Below are 20450 nucleotides of genomic sequence, written 5' to 3' on the forward strand. Positions count from 1 at the left end.
TTGGCAGTCTGTTGCTAGGCCTTTCACGCCTAGCTTTCCTTGTGTTTTTATACTCAGTTGAGCAGAGATCACAGAGTATATTAACTTTGATTGGATAACGGTTGGTTGTACAGGTATAAAGGAATCGAGATAGATATAGACTTCCATATATCAAAATCATCAGGATCGAAAAAAAAATTTGATTGAGCCATGTCCGTCCGTCCGTCCTTCCGTCCGTCCGTTAACACGATAACTTGAATAAATTTTGAGGTCTCTTGAGGAAATTTGGTATGTAGGTTCCTGAGCACTCATCTCAGATCGCTATTTAAAATGAACGATATCGGACTATAACCACGCCCACTTTTTCGATATCGAAAATTTCGAAAAACCGAAAAAGTGCGATAATTCATTACCAAAGACGGAGAAAGCGATGAAACTTGGTAGGTGAGTTGAACTTATGATGCAGAATAGAAAATTAGTAAAATTTTGGACAATGGGCGTGGCACCGCCCACTTTTAAAAGAAGATAATTTAAAATTTTTGCAAGCTGTAATTTGGCAGTCGTTGAAGATATCATGACGTTACTCTATTACTATATGTATGCTTAATAAAAATTAACAAAATCGGAGAACGACCACGCCCACTTTTAAAAAAATTTTTTTTTTAAGTAAATGTTTAAGAAAAAATTAAATATATTTACAGGATATAAGTAAATAATGCAACATTCAACTCCAGTAATGATATAGTGCAACAAAATACAAAAATAAAAGAAAATTTCAAAATAGGCGTAACTCCGCCCTTTTTCATTTAATTCGTCTAGAATACTTTTAATGCTATAAGTCGAAAAAAAATTTATCAATGCTTGTGAAATTTGGTAGGTGCATAGGTTCAACGACGATAACTGTTTTCTGTGAAAATGGGCGAAATCGGTTGAAGCCACGCCCAGTTTTATACACGGTCGACCGTCTGTCCTGCCGCTCGGCCGTTAACACGATAACTTGAGCAAAAATCGATATATCTTTACTAAACTCAGTTCACGTACTTATCCGAACTCACTTTGAATTGGTATGAAAAATGCCCGAAATCCGACTATGACCACGCATACTTTTTCGATATCGAAAATTACGAAAAATGAAAAAAATGCCATAATTCTATACCAAATACGAAAAAAGGGATGAAACATGGTAATTGGATTGGTTTGTGACGCAAAATATAACTTTAGAAAAAAAATTTGTAAAATGGGTGTGACACCTACCATATTAAGTAGAAGAAAATGAAAAAGTTCTGCAGGGCGAAATAAAAATCCCTTGGAATCATGGCAGGAATACTGTTCGTGGCATTTCATATATAAATAAATTAGCGGTACCCGAAAGATGATGGTCTGGGTCACCCTGGTCCACATTTTGGTCGATATCTCGAAAAGGCGTCCACCTATAGAACTAAGCCTCACGCCTTTTTAAAATACTCATTAACACCTTTCATTTGATACCCATATCGTACAATCAAAGTCTAGACTCACCCCTGGTCCACCTTTATGGCGATATCTCGAAAAGGCGTCCACCTATAGAACTAAGGCCCACTCCCTTTTAAAAGGACTCATTAACACATTTCATTTGATACCCATATCGTACAATCAAAGTCTAGAGTCACCCCTGGTCCACCTTTATGGCGATATCTCAAAAGGGCGTCCACCTATAGAACTAAGGCCCACTCCCTTTTAAAAGGACTCATTAACACATTTCATTTGATACCTATATCGTACAAACAAATTCTAGAGTCAACCCTGATCCACCTTTATGGCGATATCCCTAAATGGCGTCCACCTATAGAATTATGGCCCACTCCATCATAAAATACTCTTTAATGCCTTTCATTTGATACAAATGTCATACAAACACATTGCAGGGTTACCCTCGGTTCATTTTCCTACATGCTTATTTTCCCTTATATTGCCACCATAGCTCTCAACGGAGTATGTAATATTCGGTTACACCCGAACTTAACCTTCCTTACTTGTTTATATCTTGCCTTTATTCGCGCGTATTTTGACTGTGACGAGTCGGTGCTAGATCCTCGAACAGTGCATATCCAAGAATACCACGTGTGTAATTTTTGAGGTCGAGCGACATTTTAAAGATGATACCAAGGAGTGCAAACCAGCTTCGGTTGAAAGGAAAAAGGCTTTCAAATTTAAAATTTTATTTTTCATTTTTTTTTTTTCATTTTTCTTTTAAAAATATACTCCTAAATGAAATTTTCTTAAAATATTTGTTCTAATCTGCAAAAAACAAAAACTATGAAACAAAACCCGGTTAATAAAGACCTTACATAGACTAAATTTGTCCATAGTGTTACCAGAATTTGTCTGACGACCAAACGGAGGAGCCGCAATCAGATACGAGGACTTATGTTACAGAATAACTCCTCTTGCCAAATACTAGAAGTTTTCTAGGATCAAGCTTAATTGCTGCCTCGAGATCTTGCAACTCTACCGCCCCTAATTTCTGGAGCCTTGACCACGAACACAGCACGTGCTCCAGTGTTTCTTCCTGCATCTCGCACTAACTACAACTGCTTTTACTGACGCGACATAACTTATAAGCAGGTGATGCCAGAATGCAGTGTCCATTTAGTATGTCCATCTTGAGGGTCCTTAAGTCTTCTCTCTTTGGAGATATGAGCCACTTTGTGACTCTAATGGCGTAGACTTTGCACATTATCTTAGAAATGTTGCAGCTCTGCGCTTTTGTGCACGCATTCCTATTTGATGGATCATATGCAACTCCTGTCTCCTTTTGATTTCTCCCAAGCGGATTGGGACGTCTATGGTTGACTCAGCGAGTGTTGCACCCTCCTTTGCCAACCCACCCGCCTTTTCGTTACCTTCTATCCCTTTATGACCGGGAACCTAGTAAAGATGTATGGTCCGGCCTAAGTGCAGTTTTTCCAATGCTTCTTTGCATTCCAGAACACTTCGTGAAGTACCGTGTGAGATTATTGCCTTAATCACCGACTGACTATCAAAATATATATTGACACGACTGCAGCTTAAGCACTCTTCCTCCAGAATCGCTGCTGCTTTCTACACAGCTGTAATTTCCGCATGAAATACGCTGCAGTAATCTTGCAGCCTGTAGAATCTACTTATTTCTGCATCGAAGCAGTAAACAACAGACCCGACCCTTTCCATTAATTTGAAACTATTCGTATACACGTGTATAGTATTCGCTGTCATTTCTGCACCCTGGCACCAACAGTCCGGCTCAATTGTGACCCCAATATCTCCTTCGAATCTCAGGCGCGAGACCATATATTCCGTTTGCCCGATATTAGATGGCGCTAACTGCTATGGAACTATCAAAACCTGTATAAAAACGTTAACACCTGAGAACCAGCGGCTTAGAGGTCTTAGAATATACCCGCGGGAGGTATGCTTGTCGTAAGGGGAGACTAAAATACCAAATTCATTAAAGGGGTTGTATAGCGCAACCACTTCCAGGTGTTGCCAGTGCAAAATATAGCTTCTCCAACCCAATTGTCAACCTCACCTACCGTGGCGAATCCTGTTACTTTAACAGGAGAGACTCTGGCGACCCCAAGTACCTCATGGATGTAGAGGGTGGGGTGCGGGATGGCCTAGAAGGTTTAATGTGGTCATACAAAACTGTTCCCGAGATGGTCGGACTGGTGCATCCGGCAAAGGACCATCAACATCGACAACACTCTCCAAGACATTCGTGGACAACAACAACAACTAAAATACTTATTTAAAACCATTAGCAATTCAAAATCAATTAAACGAGTAGCATAAAAAATCAATCAACAGGTGAATGCAATTTTCACTTTGAATTTGTGATCTCAAATGAAGCAAACACAAAAAACTACAAGAGATTACAGTATATACATATTTACACTCCTACACTTGTGCTTGTTTGCAAAACAACAAATTGAACGAAACGATTTCAAAATTTTTTATTGTTTACACGATCGACGGAGTACATACTACACGAGAGAGGACGAATGTACCATTGAGGCATCGGCCACGATCAGCTGTGCCAACGTTATTGTATGCTGAGAGTCATGATATTTCATATTTAGTAACCAAAATATGCGCGAAGAGAGATTTCGAAAAAAGTGCGCATGTTTTATGAAGCAATTTAGAAAAATTAAAAATTGTTGTCATAATAAAAAAATTTTGTACCAAAATTTGAAAAATGGAAGATTTTTTGAATCATTGTCTGTCGAGGAGTTGTAAACTCGATTTCAGAAGTTTTGAACGGAGCTGCAAATTCGAACTCCACTGAAAGGGTGTAACGTGCCGCGCAGGAGGACAAAACGAAGTTCTAACTGTCGTCAATGAAAAAATTTGCGCATTCGAGTCTCGGCAGCCATGTCACTGCTGATCTGGGAGCCAGCATAAGCAAGAAAACCCATATAGGACGGAGAATAATTTGTTTTCTTTTTCAATCACATGCTTCTTTGGACTGGGTGAGCAATTGAAAAGCACAGCCTTGTCTCGCCCAACAAAAAAAAACATGTTCTATACCTATCCTTTTCTATGACTCGGAGTTTTTAGCGGTGTCGAAAGAAGTGATATGACACTTGGCGTGTTCTAAATAAAATTTCTTTCGCAAGTTTTTTATCCTGCTCGTAATGCGAATGGCACGCATCGAAGGAGGTATAATGGAGGACTGTATAAGCTTAACGCAAATATGAACATAGTAATAATATTATCTAGCCGTAATATACCCCCGAGGAGATTTAGAGCGAGCTTCTCTTCCAATTTGACGTTGTAAGTCGTCCCCGACTGGTATCAGCAATGCCGGTGAATTTTCGCTTTTCATTGCCAAAATACACTCGGAATGTTTTTCTAACCACCGCCCAACGGTGAGCCTGTTAGAAAACCTTGTTTCTAGAGTATTTTCATGTTGCCTTTCCTGGGAATTGAGTTCATGATCTTAGGTTGTTGTTGTTGTTGTTGTTGTAGTGGTAGCGATAAAAACACTTCATGAAGATTTTGGGGAGTGTTATCGTAGCAAGTGTAAGTGTAAGTGTACAAGCCCGACCGTTTCGAGAACGAGTTAAAATGGCCACATTGAACTTTTTAGACCATTCAGCCCCGCCATCCTTTAGTTCCATGAGGAATTCGGGATCGCCAGAGCCGCGTTTGTTAAATATGTGTAAGATATATCCATATTTGTAACAGGATTTCCGTCAGGCAGCAGAGAATTCGGTCTGCCTTTTGTAATCCCAACTGCCGTCAGTTATCGCGGGGCAGGGTTTACTTCCGTAAATTGCTACAGAATGTCCACAATCGCCTAGGTGATAAAACTCCAATTATTTAATGATGGTAATTTTAATTATGTTACATTTACCAGCAAAGTCGCAGTGGATATTGTTTTATGGATTGCAGTATCTCCGCTGTCTCTCGCAAACGGCTACTGGACTACTGGTTACCTTGCTGGGAGTTCTGTGGAGACGCAACAAATTAAATGGGGTTACACTAAAATGATAGCCGACAAAAAAATCCCGAGTAGCTCCGGTACATAGAGCCGGGTGGCGTAGGAAGCGCCTGAAGTTCTGTCGAATACTTAACTGGTAGTAAGTTCTGTCTCCTTACTGCCTTCCCTGTCCTAAGTGTTGTGGTACGGCCAAGCGTATTCTGTACATCTGCCCTGGTTTTATTACAATCAGATGGGAGGATACCTGCCTTACAGAAGAAAAAAAAAACAGAGGATCACATTCAGTGCAGCTGCTCCACCTTTTCTAAGGTAAGTTGGAATGCTTCGAGTCAGCAGGGTAGCTTCTTGATATACTGCCCTTTCAACTTTAAAATGTGACAATGGTTTTTTTTCCAATGTAGTACATACGTAGGACAGACCCATTGGAAAAAATATATTGTCTCATATAATCACCATCACTAGAAAAAGGTATGACGTTTTGGACAAAAACTTAACTTCTGTTTTACCGCCCTTGCTGCCATAGGACGATAACACGGTGGAGTACTTCATATGCATCAGCTCTGCCTACCCAGGGTCAGGTACGCCTGCTGTACGTTCGCTAGGATAGGATATAAAGATTTGGATCTGAGTTTTAATTACTCCCTTAAGGAAGATCAAATATAAGATTATGCTTAGAAGAATAACTTCTGTTTCTGTTGCCGTTCATGTCTTGATGTGGAGTATTGCCGTGCATCTGTTCTCACTTCACCAATCAGCTGTGTAACTTCGAAGGTTTTAGCACAGATGTGCTAAAAGTTAAAAAACTGCTAAACTCTTTTGCAGCCAGAAATCCACTTCATTTAGTTATTCGTAACAATGCAATAGAAGACATATCGTCAGAGTGATGTTTTCAGCTAGAAGAAGATCACAACTAGCAGACCCCCGTGGCAAAGGTTTAAAATAATAATATTTAAGAATTTTTTAAATATAAACGAGCTCTAGGCCAAATATTTGTATATTCTTAATAAAACACAATACGTGAATTTTTGATATACAATTATATTATTTAATTTGCCGATATTTCGACTTCAGTCTGAAGTCATCATCAGGACTAGGTACGAAAAGAACAAACATACATATTAAAATCATAAAAATACACATTTGCACAGGTACAGAACTTACATTTTTGAATGCAATATGTCGACTAGTGTAACAAAAATATAAGTTTACGAACAGTGCAAAGCAAATAACAATAAAATGTAAATAACACACAGCCGTTATCATAAACAAAAAATGAACATAAGCAGAAAGTTATCTAAATGAGTAGTGAGCGCCGCTCAAGTGATATCAGCTGCAGCCTGCAGGTGAACTCTTTGGTGCAAAGCAAATAACAATAAAATGTAAATAACACACAGCCGTTATCATAAACAAAAAATGAACATAAGCAGAAAGTTATCTAAATGAGTAGTGAGCGCCGCTCAAGTGATATCAGCTGCAGCCTGCAGGTGAACTCTTTGGTAAACAGGCTGCAGCTGATATCACTTGAGCGGCGCTCACTACTCATTTAGATAACTTTCTGCTTATGTTCATTTTTTGTTTATGATAACGGCTGTGTGTTATTTACATTTTATTGTTATTTGCTTTGCACTGTTCGTAAACTTATATTTTTGTTACACTAGTCGACATATTGCATTCAAAAATGTAAGTTCTGTACCTGTGCAAATGTGTATTTTTATGATTTTAATATGTATGTTTGTTCTTTTCGTACCTAGTCCTGATGATGACTTCAGACTGAAGTCGAAATATCGACAAATTAAATAATATAATTGTATATCAAAAATTCACGTATTGTGTTTTATTAAGAATATACAAATATTTGGCCTAGAGCTCGTTTATATTTAAAAAGTTATAATTCAAAGGCCGTAAACAACAAAAATAAATATTTAAGAATGTGCAACTGGAAAATAGGACCCTTGCTGCCGCTTCTTACTCATTTATGGTCTTCATATTGTCATATGGAATGATGATGAAGTACTGTGTGCGACTATTGCCGCCCATGCAAGGACGTATATTAGATAAAGATTGAGGTAAATGAACTCTTCAGCCATCGCAGGTGATTAAGACAAAGGAATTCAACAATTCTTTATGGCTGTCGCTGATGACCCGAGCAATAGGCCAATCGTCTTATTGATTCCCGAGACATCTTTTAGCTTTCCGCGGGAGCGGAATTTGTGTCAATCAGTTGTCTGCTAGGGTATCCCGTGGGCAGTAGGAGGCTCATGGGCGACATTTTCTAAGAATCTAGATGATCATGGGATTTCAGATCGTCGACGAGTATGCAGATTTCTTTTGGGATGAACGCCTGAGCTCTTTAAGTGCAAGAATATCGTTTGGTTTGTTTGTGAGTCGGTCAGTTTAAAGCTAAATGGTTGTTGAGTACTTTTGATGCTAATTGTAATTCATTGGGAACTGCTCTTAAAAGCGATAGTAGAGATGGGCTTGGTGGTCAAGAAAGTCAAGATTTGAACCTAAAGAAAGTGGCAATCAGCTGATTTCCGGCAGTCACTTGTTACTGGTTCCGCCATGCATCCATTCCGGTGTCAAAAAAGCCCAAAGTTACCACTAAAACTGTTGGCAATCTTTTACGCGAGCAAATCAAATACGAAGAGAAAGGCACAAACAGAAAGAGAGTAATATTTGCGAGAGTGCAGAGTGAGTTTGCCTTTGTTGTGAGGCAGAGAGCAATACTCTAGTTTTGTTAGCTCATCCCGGAATGTAGGTAAAACGCATTTAGAAGTTAAACAAAACAAAAAATTCAAAAAAAAAATTATTTTAAATAAAAGAAAAGCGAAACTAGAAAAAAATTAAAGCAAGCGAAATACAAAGAAAATACATAAAAATTTAAAATATGTGTGCATTAATTATGATGGCATATGCGTAATCATTAACTGGCGCCTGCCATTGTTCATTATACTCACCAAAAATTTACAGATGTGTTGGCGGTGATGATGCTGGTGACGCTGGTGGCGGCACCAATAGTTATTCAATTGATAAATATACGAGTATGTAGAGGTAATTGCCACAGTGCTTTTGTTTTGTAGAAATGCTCCAAAGATGCTTTATTTGGTATTTAGAGTTCTTAATAATTGTATGAATCAGTTGGTATGTCTGAACATGGCTAAAATACTACTTGTTGAATATTACTTATACCGAGAACTAATAGACGAGACCGGAAATAGAAATTATTGCGGTGTTTCTATGTACATATGTTTAAGTTATATTCAATTTGTTCATTCTTGGTTTATTTGTGTTCAATTTTTCCTTATAAGAATTGAGCTACAAATTTGTTTTATAGTTTTTAAATTTTTTTTATTTGAAACGAATAAGAATATATTTATTACACAATATTTTTATTTTTTTTAGGTAAATTTTTTTTATTGATAATTTTGTAAAGTAGCTGTAGTATTATCTTTTCATATATTTTATTCATGTTTTTTTTTTTCTTCCTCAAAATAGAAATTTTTTTAAATTTTTTAAACTTAAATTTTTTTTATTTTTACAATTTTTGTTTTTTTATTTATACAATGATGTCCATGAATTTGAGTTGTTAACTATTTATATAATTGAATTTCATTTAGCAAATTCGCTTAGGGTAAAAATTATGGTTGTGTGTTTTAAATTTGTTTTAATGAAAATTGATATTGTTTTTTTTTTTTTTCAAATAAATTTGCTTTTTGTTTATCTCTGTATTATTTCATTAAAAAAAATTCACTTTTTTCGTATAATGAATTTTAAAAAATTGTTTTTCTCTTTCATTAAAAACCTGAATCTCTTTAGTTTTCAATTATCAAAATTTTAATTTTTTTAATTAGTTGAGGTTTTTAATTTATGATTATATTATTATTTTGTTAGTACATATTATTATAATTGTTCTTAATATTGTTATTAATACTATTAATATTATACTTTAGCAAATTAGTTTACTCCTTGTATGATTAAATTTTTATATATTCAAATTTATTTTGTTTATTTTTTGATTCATATTTATTCAATTTTCTATAGATTTGCGCTTAATTTTTTTTTTTTTTTTCTTTTACCAGCAATTTACTCATTCATTATTACCTCGTATAGTTAAAAAAAAATTGTTCGTTTGTTTTCCATTTCGTAGACACATTTGGTCTATTTTATGTCCTTTTTGCCGACGAGTTGATTTTTTATCATATTTTATATTTTTTTTATTTTTTAACTTTTAAATTTTTACAATTCTTCAAAATAATTAAAGTCTTTGATTATTTATCTATCTTTATTTAGGCAAATTGACATTTATGTGTATTAAAATTTGCGAGTTTTATTTATTTTTTTTTTTTTTTTTTTTTTTTTTTTTTTTTGTTCAATAACTTTTTAGATCTTTTATATATCTTAAAAGTTTAAATTTATATTCGAACTTTTATTAAATGTTTTTTTTTTTTTAATATTTTAAACTCATAACTTTTTCAAAGTTTTTTAGTCTTTATTTATATTAACATTTTTAATTTAAATTTTAGTTTATATTTTACTTTTTATCTTTTCATTTTTATTGAAGATTTTAAAAAAAAAAGCGGGTGAATTACTTTTCTATAGATTTTCAATAAAAAAATTCACAAATAATATATAATAATAATCCATCTTTTTCCTACCATACTTGTATCAGCTTCAACATCTCCCTAAAGAAGGTAGAGAAGGAAGGAACCTTTAGAAAGCCTTGGTCAACGAACTGGACCAAATTCCAGAAACATGTTGAAATACAACTGGAAAAAACCAAAGAGGCTACCAATATAAAAGAACTGGAAAGACGTTTATGACTGCGTACAACAGAGCTTGTTTAAAGACAAGGTTCAAATGAAAAGCAAAGCTGCCACGGTGGAGGAAGGGGCTGAGTCTTCTTAGAAAACAGGTGAAGAAATATTCAAACTAGCAAAGGTCGGCGAAAGCGAAACGCTCAGGGATGAATATAGGGAGCTATTGAGGATCTACAATCGTCAAATTCTAGAGCGAAGAGAGTTTCGTGGAAAAATGCCTGAGCGTACATCGAGTGCTCCATCGAAACAGCAGGGGTGGGGAAAGTCCGAGCAAGGGGAAATATATTCTAGCGACTAAATAATAGAACGGGCAGAGGTCACGTAGTAGTAAAGAGTTCCTTAAGGTGCTTTTCAACACTCATTTCTCATCGGGAGATGATGCAGAAGAGCCAGCAGACGACACTTGCACTGCGATCACAGAGCGCATAGTGTCAGGCTTGGTGACCGATTCCAAATTCGAATGGGTGGTGAAGGCTTTCTTTAATTAAAAAAAAAATCGAGTAGAGCGATCGTTGAATGGCTTAAAATAAAATGCGATGAGTGCACAATACCGAATTATGTACCCTACTCTTCGAAAATTGCTCGTGTGCGTTTTCCAAGAAGGCGGGAAAGATCGGTCAAAGACTACAAGCTTAGTAGCTTTCTGCTGAAGACCGTTGAGAGGCTGATAGATATGTATATAAGTCCAAAATGGATGGAAAACTTTGTGCACCAAAGGCAAATTGGTATAGACGGCACTGCAAACATGTAGAAAGCCCAGGAATATACGTACGCTTTAGAGGTCTTCTTAGACATATCCGGAGCGTTCAACCATGTCTCTAAATTAGCGATCATAGATGGTTCTTACTACATTACAGTACTTCCAGCATTAGCGAAGGGATGTCGGTGGCATGCTAAATTGCAGGCAGGTTACTTCACAATAGGGTTGTATGAGGCCACGAAAACGGCGGACAGAGGTACGAAAGAAGGTGCGGTATTATCACCTCTTCTGTTGTCGCTGGTTATTAACCAACTATTCAGACGAGGGATCCGTCAAACTTACGTCGTACACAGATGACGTTTGCAGTTGTCATAAGTGGAAAGTTCCTTCAAACAATTAGCTCTTTTATGGATCGAGCGATTCGGGATATATATGCCTGGGCATCTAATGTCGGGTTGACCGCCAATGCCGGGAATATGAATACGGTTTTGTTTACTAAGAGGTATAAGTTCCCAAATTGGACTACGCCTAAGCTTGGAGAGACGATCCTGCAGGAAAATCCCTGCTCATAATGTTTAGGAATCATTCTGTACAGTAAGCTGTCGTGGAAACTCAACGTTGACGAGATAGTGAAGAAGGCCTCGACTGCACCTCTGCATGTAACATATTGCTGGGGTATACGTGGGGTCTAGGAAGCTTGCAGTTTCAACAGGGGTGGACCAGAAAGAGAGGGTTTTAAGAGGTGTTGGTTCCACATTGCAATTGAAAAGATGGTTGGTGTCAAGTGGGGACACATTTAGGACATATTTATGTATGTCGTGGTTGATTCTGGATAGGTAAGAGTTTATCTTGTTACAGTATCCAGATCGAGTGACGCGCATCTCCCTAAGAAGATTGCTTTCCTCTTCTGCGAGCTCAGGGCATTTAGCTTTAATAACGAGGTTCGCCGGGCAATTCTAAGCATAATGGTCCGACGCCTTTTTGTGGATATAACTGACAACCTTTTTGTGTTCTTCATCTACATACGGTTGGTTTCTAAGGGTCGTTTTTCCTCATAACGCTTGCGAAAATAACTTCTTCCGTCTTCAGATGTCTGTTGGGATGTCCAGTTTTTTGGATATTCCACAGAACCTGGGAGTACTCTCGCCTCACTGTGTAGATGGTATTCTGGGTACAGCCCGTATCGGTTCTGAGAGGGGTGTTTTGTTGCCTATATATATATATATATATTTTTTTTTTTTTTTTTGCTTCCAGTGTAATCTTGGAGCAAGCGGCTCGCTATATAAACGTGCAAGTAATATTTTCACCCCCGCTGAGCGGATTGTGCGCTGGGCTTGGGACCCGCCACGTAAAACCATACTCCAATGAAATATAACAACAAGCCTCGGATAAATACACTCTCTATTGATGACGACCATGGCAAACGTTTGAAGTACAATGAATTAAGGGCATGCACCTGGAACATCCGCTCCCTGAATGGGATTGATGCAGATGTCCGGCTGCTTGATGTTCTCGTCAAAGCAAAATCTGACATCACCGCCATCCAAGAAATGCGTTGGACGAAGCAAGGAAGAAAGAAGATCAAAAATTGTGACATCTATTGGAGTGGCCATACGAATAAGCGCAGTTTCGGCGTCGGATTCGTGGTGGGAGAGAGACTTTGGCGCTAAGTGCTGGTGTTCACGCCTGTGGACGAGCATCTCGCCGCTATCCGAATAAAAGCAAAATTTTTTAACATATCATTCATCTGCGCCCATGCGCCGACAGAGGAGAAAGACGATGAGGTGTAAGACACTTTTTATAAACAATTAGAACGCATGTACCAGCGCTGTCCCCGTCATGATATAAAAGTCGTGCTTGGCGACTTTAACGCCAGGGTGGGCAAAGAAAGTGTTTTTGGCCCTACAGTCGGAAAGTTCAGCCTACACAATGAAACTTCTTCTAACGGACTGAAGATGATTGACTTTGCCGGTGCTCGAAACATGGTCATATCCAGCACGAGGTTCATGCAGCTACATGGCTGTCTCCTGATCGAAATACTCGCAATCAGATCGATAACGTTGTGATAGACGGACGACATGCCTCCAGTGTTTTAGATGTGCGCACGATCCGAGGACCTAACATCGACTCGGACCATTATCTCGTTGCAGCCAAAATACGCACCCGCCTTAACGCGGCTAAAACCAAGGAAAAAAAACCCAAGGAAAGTCGAAAAGCTTCAAATACAACAGACTGCCAATGATTTCGCAACTCGACTCTCACACCTGCTCCCTGAGAGCACAGCTCATCCTGAAGGAATACAGGAGCAGTGGGAGCATATCTCCAAAGCACTTCGTACTGCCGCCGAGGAAAAAATTGGTTACCGGCGGCCATGAAAAAACAACTGGTACTATGAAGAATGACGCGTTGCAACCGAAAGAAAAGACGCTGCCTACAGGGCTACTTTAAAAGCGAGCGCGACAAGAGGAGTGTATGAACGCTATCGTGAGTTGAAAAAGGAAGCGAGACGCCTTTTCAGGAAGAAAAAAGCAGAAGCACAAAGGCGTGAGTGCGAGGAACTTGAGCTGCTAGCCACCAGGAATAACGCCCGAAAATTTTACCAAAAAATACGGCGACAGACGGAAGGTTTTAAGACCGGGGCAAACTCCTGTAGGAAAGAAAACGGCGACCTTGTAACTGATGTCCAGAGAGTGCTTAGATTATGGAGGGAACACTTCTCTGCTCTCCTAAATGGAGGCAGCAGAAGAACCCGATCCCGCAATCGATGATGATGGAATATATGTCCCCCCGCCCGATTATGACGAAGTTAGAATAGCAATAACCAGATTGAAAAACAAAAAGGCCGTGAGCGCAGCAGCTTCTTAGCAAAATATGGGCGGAAGAGTGCATGCCCGACGGTTGGAATCTAAGTGTTTTTTGCCCAGTCCACAAGAAGGGGGATACTGCAAAATGCACCAACTATCGTGGAATCAGCCTTCTTAATATCGCATATAAGTCCTTTCAAGTGTATTGTGCGAAAGATTGAACCCCACCGTGAACCGGCTGATTGGACCTTATCAGTGCGGATTCAGACCTCGTAAATCTACCATCGAACAGATTTTCACAATGCGCCAAATCTTGGAAAAAACCCGTGAAAGAGAATCGACACACATCACCTCTTCGTCGACTTTAAAGCCACCTTCTTATATGGCTGTGCAAAATGACGTTGAGCAACACCATCAGCTCAGTCAGAATTGGGAAGGACCTCTCCGAGCCGTTCGAAACTAAACAAGATTTCAGACAGGGTGACCCCCTATCGTGCGATTTCTTTAATTTGATGCTGGAGAAAATTATACTAGCTGTAGAACTTAACCGCATTGGAACAATATACTATAAAAGCGTGCAATTACTGGCATATGCTGATGACATTGATATCATCGGCCTAAACACCCGCGCTGTTAGTTCTGCTTACTCCAAACTGGAACAAAACGAAGTACCTGCTGTCATCGAGCAAAGAGTCAGCGCATACGCGCCTTGGCAACCACGCTACTCTTGGCAGCCATAATTTGGAAATAGTAAAAGACTTCGTTTATTTGGGAACCAGCATCAACACCAGCAACAACATCAGCACTAAAATCCAGCGAAGAATCAATATTGCCAATAAATGCTACTTTGGACTAGGTAGGCAACTTAAAAGTAAAGTCCTCTCTCGGCGAACGAAAATCATACTATACAAGTCAATTATCGTACCCGTCATGCTATATGGGGCAGAAGCATGGACCATGACAACATCAGATGAAGCGGCTTTGGGAGTGTTCGAGAGAAAAGTTCTTCGAAAGATTTATGGACCTCTACGCGTTGGCGATGGCGAGTACCGAAGAAGATTTAATGATGAGCTGTACAAGCTATACGCAGACACCAACAATGTCCAGCGAATTAAAACGCAGCCGCTGCGCTGGCTAGGCCATGTTATGCGAATGAAAGATGATGCTCCGGCTAAGAAAGTGTTTCTATAGGAATCCGCCTATGGAATCAGAGGTAGAGGGAGGCCCCCACTCCGTTGGAAGGACCAGGTGGAAAACGATTTAATCTCCCTTGGTTTGACCAATTGGCGCCGGTTGGCGGAGCGAAGGAGCGACGGCGCGCCTTGTTGGACGGCCATAACCGTTTAGACGGTTAAGCGCCAATTAAGTAAGTAAGTAAGTAATGTAAAAATGTAGATCCTGAATGAACGACACACTTTTAGGTGTAAGACAGTCGGCAGCGTAATGCCATTGACGGATGTCCGATATGGTTGGGTATTCTTACTGGGCAATGTTTTCTGGCGTCACATGCTTTTGAATTAGGCCTAGTCAGTGGTGTCAGATGTAGGAAGTGCGAGTTGGAGGAGGAAAGGGTCGAGCGCGGTTTTAGTTTGTGACAGGCGCTAGCAAGGCTAAGACTTCAGCTGTTAGGAGTGATACAGCTGCCAGATATAGAAGCAGCAAGTGGCATAGGTTCTATAAAGCTTATAGTATATGTGGAAAGGGCGGAGTTATTTTATAACATAGATAAAAATAAGTACTTGGAGCGATCAACGTCCGAAGAAATTCAGGCCGAGTTTCTATTCCAATTTGCCCTCTTTTTAATTTTTCCAACTAATTCGCGGGACGGAGCCTACATGTTTTATGCCGACTCCGACTCTGCAAGGCAAAGATGAATTTTCACTGAGAAGCTTTTCATGGCAGAATTACATTCGGAGTATTTGGCAAATCACTGCCGAATGGCACCTTGCTTAGAAAAACTCGTTTCTAATTAAAACAAGTAAGGAAGGCTAAGTTCGGGTGTAACCGAAAATTACATACTCAGTTGAGAGCTGTGAAGACAAAGTAAGGGAAAATCACCATGTTGTAAAAAGAACCTAGGGTAACCCTGGAATGTGTTTGTATGACATGTGTATCAAATGGAAGGTATTAAAGAGTATTTTAAGAGGAAGTGGACCATAGTTCTATAGATGGACGCCATTTAGGGATATCGCCATAAAGGTGGACCAGGGGTGACTCTAGAATTTATTTTGTACGATATGGGTATCAAATTAAAGGTATTAATGAGTATTTTAAAAGGGCGTGGGCCTAAGTTCTATAGATGGACGCCGTTTCGAGATATCGCCATAAAGATGAATCAGGGGTGACTCTAGAATTTATTTGTACGATATGAGTATCAAATGAAAGGTGTTAATGAGTATTTTAAGAGGGCGTGGGCCTCAGTTCTATAGGTGGACGCGTTTTCGAGATATCGCCACAAAGGTGGACCAGGAGTGACTCTAGAATTTGTTTGTACGATATGGGTATCAAATGAAAGGTGTTAATGAGTATTTTAAAAGGGCGTGGTCCTTAGTTCTATAGGTGGACGCCTTTTCGAAATATCGCTATAAAGGTGGACTAGGGGTGACTCTAGACTTTGTTTGTACTATATGGGTATCAAATGAAAGGTGTTAATGAGTATTTTGAAAGGGAGTGGGCCTTAGTTCTATAGGTGGACGCCTTTTCGGAATATCGTTATAAAAGTGGACCAGGGTTGACTCTAGAATGCGTTTGTATAATATGGGTATCAAATGAAAGGTGTTAATGAGTATTTTAAAAGGGCGTGGGCCTTAGTTCTATAGGTGGACGCCTTTTCGAGATATCGCCATAAAGGTGGACCAGGGGTGACTCTAGAATTTGTTTGTACGATATGGTTATCAAACGAAAGGTGTTAATGAGTATTTTAAAAGGGCGTGGGCCTTAGTTCTTAAGGTGGACGCCTTTTCGAAATATCGCCATAAAGGTGGACCAGGGGCGACTCTAGAATTTGTTTGTACGATATGGGTATCAAATGAAAGGTGTTAATGAGTACTTTAAAAGGGCGTGGGCCTTAGTTCTATAGGTGGATGCCTTTTCGAGATATCGCCATAAACGTGGTCCAGGGGTGACTCTAGAAGTTGTTTGTACGATATGGGTATCAAATGAAAGGTGTTAATGAGTATTTTAAAAGGGCGTGGGCCTTAGTTCTTAAGGTGGACGCCTTTTCGAGATATCGCCATAAACGTGGACCAGGGGTGACTCTAGAATTTCTTTGTACTATATGGGTACCAAATGAAAGGTGTTAATGAGTATTTTAAAAGGGCGTGGGCCTTAGTTCTATATGTGGACGCCTTTTTTTCGAGATATCGCCATAAACGTGGACCAGGGGTGACTCTAAAATGTGTTTGTACGATATGGGTATCAAATTAAAGGTATTAATGAGGGTTTTAAAAGGGAGTGGCCCTTAGTTGTATATGTGAAGGCGTTTTCGATATATCAACCAAAATGTGGACCAGGGTGATCCAGAACCTCATCTGTCGCGTACCGCTAATTTATTTATATATGTAATACCACGAACAGTATTCCTTCCAAGATTCCAAGTGATTTTGATTTCGCCCTGCAAAACTTTTTCATTTTCTTTTACTTAATATGGTAGGTGTCACACCCATTTTACCAAGTTTTTTTCTAAAGTATATTTTGCGTCAATAGACCAATACAATTACCATGTTTCATCCCTTTTTTCGTATTTGGTATATAATTATGGCATTTTTTTCATTTTTCGTAATTTTCGATATCGAAAAAGTGGGCGTGGTCATAGTCGGATTTTGGCCATTTTTTACACCAATACAAAGTGAGTTCAGATAAGTACGTTAACTGAGTTTAGTAAAGATATATCGATTTTTGCTCAAGTTATCGTGTTAACGGCCGAGCGGAAGGACAGGCGGTCGACTGTGTATAAAAACTGGGCGTGGCTTCAACCGATTTCGCCCTTTTTCACAGAAAACAGTTATCGTCCTAGAATCTAAGCCTCTACCAAATTTCGCAAGGATTGGTAAATTTTTGTTCGACTTATGGCATTAAAAGTATCCTAGAAAAATTAAATGAAAAAGGGCGGAGCCACGCCCATTTTGAAATTTTCTTTTATTTTTGTATTTTGTTGCACCGTATCATTACTGGAGTTGAATGTTGACATAATTTACTTATATACTGTAAAGATATTAACTTTTCTTTTAAAATTTGAATTTAAAAAAAATTTTTTTAAAAAGTGGGCGTGGTCGTTCTCCGATTTTGCTAATTTTTATTAAACGGGCATATAGTAATAAGTGTAACGTTCCTGCCAAATTTCATCATGATATCTTCAACGACTGCCAAATTACAGCTTGCAAAACTTCTAAATTACCTTCTTTTAAAAGTGGGCGGTGCCACGCCCATTGTCGAAAATTTTACTAGTTTTCTATTCTTCGTCATAAGTTCAACTCACCTACCAAGTTTCATCGCTTTATCCGTATTTGGTAAGGAATTATCGCACTTTTTTGATTTTTCGAAATTTTCGATATCGAAAAAGTGGGCGTGGTTATTTTCCGATATCGTTCATTTTAAATAGCGATCTGAGATGAGTGCCCAGGAACCTACATACCAAATTTCATCAAGATACCTCAAAATTTACTCAAGTTATCGTGTTAACGGACAGACGGACGGACGGACGGACATGGCTCAATCGAATTTTTTTCGATACTGATGATTTTGATATATGGAAGTCTATATCTATCTCGATTCCTTTATACCTGTACAACCAACCGTTATCCAATCAAAGTTAATATACTCTGTGAGCTCTGCTCAACTGAGTATAAAAAAACGTGTTTCTTAATTTTTGATATTGGTTTCTCCGGGACTTGAACCCAGAACCTGGGGTGTGTTAGGCGGAGCACGTTACCACCACACCACGGCGGCCATTACACTTCTCATTTAAAAGAGAGAACCGTCGGCTCATGACGGGTATTCTAACTGAACACTGCCTTCTAGCGACACATGCTTTCAAATTAGTTCTAGCTAGTGATAACAGATAGAGGAAGTTCAGCTTGGTGGGAGGAAACATCTTGAACTTTTTGTGGCTAGTCTTAAAGCTATCAGATCTTGAAGCAGCGAGTGATTCTAGAAAGCTTTTAGTATTTGTTAAGAGGATGCACAATAGATCTGCACAAAGGTCGCAGTATTTCCAGACCTAATAATAATTTGTTAAGAGGACTAAATTATTTTATAACATAGGTGCTGGTTTTTGAGCGTTAAACAAACTTCAAGTAACACTATAGCAGAGCTGCTCAACCCCCATACACTTATGGCACTTTTGTTTTTGTTTTGCACTGAAGAATAAGCACAGACACAAATTCACTCTTGGAATATAAAAAAAATTCTTTGCATTCCCATATGCCCTCAATAAATTCGTTTTATATGAAAGTGTCTGAATTTCATATGAAAGTGCAAAGAAAATATACTTCCATATGAAGCCAAGGCACTTCGGTATGATATTCAAATTTACACTAACAAATTGACAACAAAAAATTTTTCAAAAATATTGTAGCACTGAGAAAAAATTTAATTCAAAATTCATTAATTTAAAGTAAATTTTTTTTTATTTAAAATAGTTTCAGTGTAGAAATAATTTTGTATAGTATTGTGATTTGCACTTTAATTTAAACATTTTTGGACAGCCTTATAGGCTCATTCAGTCTATGTGAGGTCCACACGGACTGGCCAGTTCAACCTTACCTAACCTAGATAATGTTACAAACTTTTTCAAAGAGCAAAAACCTTCGTGAATTTATCGACATTTTTCAATGAAAACTTAACTTTCTATTGAGTTTCGGAGCCACTCTGTCTAAACGTTTAATATTTTGTTTTTTTTTACCATTATATTTTTTTAATTTTCTGTTTAAAAACTTTTAAATTCTTTTCTTAAAATTTGTTTTTCAAAAAAAAAAAAACTTGTGTCTACCAATTTTGTTTAATTTTGTTGCTGCTAAACCAACTGTTATTTTGCCTGGTTTTCCTTTGACGTTGCTGTTGTTTATTGTTTTTTCTTGTTGTTGCGCTTTCTCTTGCTTTATTTTGTGTTGCTGTTGTTGTGTTTTTTGTTAGCTATTGAAATTACGTTTTTCATTCATCATTCTGAAAGCACAATTTTCAAATTGCGTAACACTTTTTTTCAGTGTACCATTTTCAGATACCAACAAATGTATATGTACATATGTATGTATATAAGTACTTAAGCACAACTAAAAGCCAGACAGTATTTGTTGTAGGGATTTAGCAAAATTCCTTACAAAAAAATTAAATTTTGCCCTTTTTTAACACTTTCGCACACTCACAAGCTGTAAAAATTGAGGCCGAGCACACGTTACCGTTAAAATTGCATACATACATATGTGATATGCTTTGCTATGCTGCATTTGAACTTTTCTAAATAAATTTTCAAAACTTTTTTCACTGCTAGCTTATTTTTGATTTCAGTTTTTTTAACTTTTTCAGCTTTTTAAATAAATTAATTAATTCCACAAATTTTTATTGCATTTCTTTCCGTTCGAAAATTCACTGGTTTATTGAAATTTTCACATAAAACTGTAAAACTGCCGTTGAAGAGCAACAAAATATTTAGCTGTGTTTTAAAAATAGCCGCATACTTTAAAAGTTTCTGG

General features: G+C 38.1%; 1 protein-coding gene across 3 annotated transcripts in view; it reads right to left on the reverse strand.

The window, feature by feature from the left end:
- LOC137239747 (myosin heavy chain, cardiac muscle isoform) overlaps positions 1-8936 on the reverse strand; it is a 51356-nt gene extending 42420 nt beyond the window's left edge. For 2 of the 3 annotated variants that reach the window (XM_067765370.1, XM_067765369.1), the window contains exon 1: positions 8398-8931. The gene's annotated coding sequence lies outside the window, so the exon portion shown is untranslated. Of the gene's footprint in view, positions 1-8397 lie in introns of all 3 variants that reach the window. The other variant, XM_067765368.1, reaches the window with a different exon arrangement.
- Between the last annotated feature and the right edge of the window lie 11514 nt (positions 8937-20450).

The sequence above is a fragment of the Eurosta solidaginis genome, chromosome 2 (genome assembly GCF_040869045.1).
Source record: "Eurosta solidaginis isolate ZX-2024a chromosome 2, ASM4086904v1, whole genome shotgun sequence".
Lineage (NCBI taxonomy): Eukaryota > Metazoa > Arthropoda > Insecta > Diptera > Tephritidae > Eurosta > Eurosta solidaginis.